Here is a 5433-nt window from a genome sequence, read left to right on the forward strand (position 1 = left end):
CAGTCCCTGGCTAGCAGGGTGATTTTTAGGTTAATTCTTAAGTCCTACCAGCACAGGAATCTGCGAGAGCACTGTCTCTTTAAATATTCAAGATAGTCAAGATGCTTTTTGAACCTACAAAATGGCGGCACCTTCCAGACTGGCAAAAGTCCACAGCTCAGCCCACCTTTCTCTTGACCTTCTCCGTTTGTTCCCCAGCCACCGTGCACAGTTCTCCATGCAGTCCCTGGCTAGCAGGGTGATTTTTAGGTTAATTCTTAAGTCCTACAACCACTTGGGAATCTCCAAGCTGTTTGTGCCATCCAGGATCACTCACGACCACTGTCAGACCGCACCTCCGTATGTCTCCTTTTTTGGTATTTTCACACAAATTCTTCTGCTAGTTAGGGTTTAGTCCACTTCTATATCCTTCCCTTTAAGGCTCAGGGGTCCAGGATTATCTTTTGTGTCTGTGTTAATTGGTTTCCCTTTTCTTTGTTGAAGAGGGTCTGTGCAGTCTTTCTGCCTAATCCGCCATCTTGCCAGAACTCCTTCAATGGCTTTTTGACTTCAGAGAAGTAATTGATTTTTAGAGGTAAATCTTGTTAAGAAGCACAAGGTTTCAGGAACATGTTATTTGATGACCTTGTTCTTTCAGTAATGTCCTATCATGATTTATTTGTGGTGTATTTATGAATACTTAAATGTATTTCAACATTATTAACTAATTTTTATACATATATTTGTTAGAAGAAGGCTTTATTGAGAAACTGTATGGCATCACTTTCATATCAAAATATTACAATATATTTTGAGGAGTTTTAATTAGAATTGGGATTGTTACATGCATTTAATAAATTTTTAATTATATAATGTTTGAAGCATGGAATTCTCAGGGTAAATAAATATACTGTAAAAAAAAAAAAAAAAAAAAAAACCTCACTGTTGTCGAGTCAATTCTGATTGATAGCAACGACTCCTTGGGTTTCCAAGGTAATCTTTACAGAAGTAGATTGCTCAGTCTTTCTTCTGAGGAGTGGCTGGTGGGTTTGAACTGCCAGCCTTCTGGTTAGCCGTCAAGTGCCTTAGGCACTACTCTACCACAGCTTAGGACATCAGTTATACTCAAATGTATCTAAACGCTCAATTCAAACACAATAACAATTCTAGCAGATTTTTTTTAAGATAGAAATTGAAAACTTAATTATAAATCTATATAAATATAAAAATATCCAAAAATAAAGAAAGAGATAATGAAAGAGAAAAACAAGGTTGAGAGCACTTATACCACCTGATTTCCAGTTGTTGTTGTTGTTATATGCCGTCAAGTCAGACCTGACTCATAGCGACCCCCCCCCCCTTGGGTTTCTGAAGTGGTATCACTATGGCAGCAGATTGTCCAACCTTCCTATCTGAAGAATGGTTGGTGGGTTTGAACCGTCAGCCTTCTGTTAGTAGTCAAGTGCCTTAGGCACTACACTACCAGAGCTCTTTCTGATTTCCAGAGTTAGTATAAAGCTACCAAAATCAAGACAGTATGGCATTGGCAAAAGAACTGACATAAAAGTCAATGGAACAGAAAAGTGTCTAGAAAAAAATCTAGTTTTACATTTTTAGTTGATCTTTGACAAAAGTATCACAGCATTCATTTATAAGAGGAAATTCTTTTCAAGAAATGGTACTGGAAACATTTGATATTTGCATAGGGTAAAAAAAAAATCCTTACTTTATCCCTTAGAAGAAATTAATGCAAAATTCACCTGAAACCTAAACATAAAAGCTAAAGCTGTAAAATTCATAGGAGAAAATCTCTACAACTTTAGGGTAGACCAAATCAACCCATGCCCCCTCCTTTTTAACAACTGCTAAGCAGCTAAAAATAAGATGCAGCTCATCTAAATCATCATCTAAAATCATGATAAAAGAATGATCATTAATATCAAATTCTTTATCCATCATACTGTAATGAAAAAGAATGGCTTATCTGCATGTGAAAATTAGAGGTTAAAGATGATGGACATTATGTTAATTTTTCCTTTGCTTAAGCATAAAACATAAACAAACCATTGCCATCAAGCAGATTCCAACCCATAGTGACCTTACACGAGAGAGTAGAACTGCCCTATAGGTTTCATAGGCATGGCATTCATTGTCACAGTGTTCCAAGATCTATCCTGAGTACAAAGCTGTCAGTGATAGGATAATATCTATATGACTAAAAGGAAGATCAGTTAATACTACTTTTATTCTAAATTTTGCACCAAACTTCAAAGCCAAAGACAAGGAAATTGAAGATTTTTACCAACTTCTGCAGTCTGAAACTGGCCAAACATTCAATTAAGATATATTGATTATTATGGATGATTAGAATGTGAAAGTTGGTAACAAAAAAGAATCACCAGTACTTGGAAATTATGGCGTCAGTGATGGAAATGATGTCAGAGATCACAGGATAGAATTTTGCAAGACCAAAGATTTATTCATTGCAAATAACTTTTTCAACCATATAAATGGTGGCTATACACCATATATTATTAAACAATATCATTAATATTGCATGCAAGTAAAATCTTACTGAAGATAATTCAAAAACGTTTGAAGCATTACACTGAGAGAGAAATTCCAGAAATGCAATGTAGAGTCAAAAGAGGACATGGGATGAGGGATATCATTGCTGATGTCAGATGGATCTTGGTTGAAAGTAAAGAATACCAGAAAGATGTTTACTTGTGTTTTATTGACTATGCAAAAGCATTTACCTATGTGGATCATAACAGGTTATGGATAATTTTGTTGGTGAAAATGAGTATGATTTGAAATACTTACTGATGAAGATTAAAGACTATAGTCTGAAGTATGGATTACACCTCAACGTAACAAAAACAAAAATCCTCACAACTGGACCAATAAGCAGCATCATGATAAATGGAGAAAAGATTGAAGTTGTCAAAGATTTTGTATTACTTGGTCCACAATCAACAGCCATGGAAGCAACAGTCAAGAAATCAGATGTCATATTACACTGTGCAAATCTGCTACAGAAGACCTCTTAAAATTTTAAGAAGCAAGGATGTCACTTTGAAGATGAAGATATTTCTAATTCAAGCCAGGGAGCCCTGGTGGTGTAGTGACTAAGGCATTTGACTGCTAACCAGAAGGCTGGCAGTTCAAAACTACCAGCCACTCCTCAGAAGGAAGGTGGGGCAATCCACTTCTGTAGTGATACTGCCTCGGAAACCCAAGAAGGGATCCATATGAGTTGAAATCTACTTGATGGCAGTGAGTTTGGTTTTAGGTAATCCAAGCCATGGTATTTCAATTGCCTCATATGAAGGTGAAAGCTGGACAATGAGTAAGGAGGACAGAAGTGTTGATGCTTTTGAGTTGTGGTATTGGCTAAGAATATTGAAAGTACTATGGACTGCCAGAGGAATGAAAAATCTGTCTTGGAAGAAGTGAAGCCAGAATGCTTCTTGGAAGTAAGAATGGCCGGAATTCCTCTCACCTACTTTGGTCATGTTTTCAGAGGGACCATTCCCTGGAGAAAGATCTTATGATTGGTAAAGTGCACGGTGAGCAAAAAAAGGGAAAAACCCTCTATGAGATGGTTTGGTACAGTATCTATAACAATGGGGCTCAGGTATTGTGTAGATGGTGCACAATTGGGCAGTGTTTTGTTCTGTTGTAAATAGGGTTGCTATGAGTCAGAGCTGATGCGATGGCATATAACAACAAGAACAGTAGTCTTTAATGGAGCCAACTGTCACATCTTTCTCCCTTGGAGTTTGGTGGGTTGCAACAGACAACCTTCCAGTTAGCAGCCTTGTGCTTAAACATTGAAGCAATAGGGATCCTTTGGTGCAGAGCATTGCACTCACTAAATAGATCTTACTTATTTTTAACACCTCATGTTAAAAATATTCAATTAAGTTGAGTTACGTCATTGACTAAGTGTAGAATACAGTCAAGTGCCATGTATCATTCATTAGGACTATGACCTACTGCACATATATCTGTGGTTCTGTGAGATTATAATAAAGTTCAGACATCCAGATGAGAGAATAAGACTTAGTGAATTCAACAGCAACACGTGTTCCCTCATGCAACATGTGTATCTTGTGTCTCTTGTATACAAAGTGAATGCACTGTCAGTCAGATAATTGTTCATTACTTATATAAGCTATAGTACACATTTCTTTATAGTCATAATAAATGCCTATATTACTGACTAATGAATGTACTGTACTATACTTTCTAACTAAAAAGTTGATCATATAAAACTGTATACTTCAACTTTTATGCAGCAGCAAGTCGTGTATCACACCTCTCTTGTATTTCGTAACATCAGTTTGATTTTCTTCCAAAAATATTACTGTGAAATGCATCATGCCTTCTAATCACAGCAAAACCAGTACTAATGATAGTAGCAGTAAGAGACAAAGGGGAAGTACAGGTCTGGAAGTGAAACAAAAAGTTATTACACAACACAATGGTGGGAAATCAGTGATTGCTTTGCTTGTGGTTCAGACATTCCATACTGGACAATCACAATCATACTCAAAAACAAGGAAAAAATTCTCTGAGTTGTTAAAGGACTGTCTCCATTGAAAGTGGTTTGACCAAGGAAAATGTGACAGCAATCTATATCAGAGAGGGATAAATTGCTAATTATGTGAATTGACTATCAAACACAAAAATGAATCCTTCTCAGCACACTAATTATCAGTGCTAAGGCACAAAGCTTGTTTGAGATGCCTAAAGAAAAATTAACAGCGGACTATGAAATGATGTTTGCACAATGTACAAATCACATAACTTTCTATTTCACAGAGTGAATAGTGGATATTAAGCAATGTATGGTTGCTTAAATAATCTAATCTTCATTTAAGCAAACTATGTTAAACAATATTTTCTTGCTTTATTTGAGCTTAATCTAAATTTCGCATATTCTGGCAAGTCAATTGAACTCTTCCTTCTCCCCACTTCCTCAAAGTATCAAGCAGGATAGAAACCTTCCTCCTATGAACTATGCTATGTTTGACAAAAGGATCCCTAGTGGCTCAATGGGAGCCACTCTAAGTGTTCCTCTTTAACAGATTTGAGTTTAGTGAATAAAATTGTCATCTTAAATATAACTATTCTTCTTGAAGTAAGAGATTATATTTTATACATATTAATCCAGTGCCAGACATACTAATTCACATATTAAGAATTTCTAATAAATATTTTTATTAGGAAAATGTCTAAAGAATTTGACTGCTAACCAGAAGTCTGGCAGTTCAAACCTACCCGCCACTCCTCGGAAGGAAGGTTGGGCAATCTACTTCTGTAGTGATACAGCCTTGAAAACCCAAGGAAGGGTTGCTGTGAGTTGAAATCGACTCCAGGGCAGTGAGTTTGGTTTGGTCCTTGAGAAAATTATTTATTTATTTGGTAGTTTGTTTGTTTGTTATT

Source organism: Orycteropus afer, unplaced genomic scaffold, assembly GCF_000298275.1.
Source record: "Orycteropus afer afer isolate SDZICR_OR568_19922 unplaced genomic scaffold, OryAfe1.0 scaffold00353, whole genome shotgun sequence".
NCBI lineage: Eukaryota > Metazoa > Chordata > Mammalia > Tubulidentata > Orycteropodidae > Orycteropus > Orycteropus afer.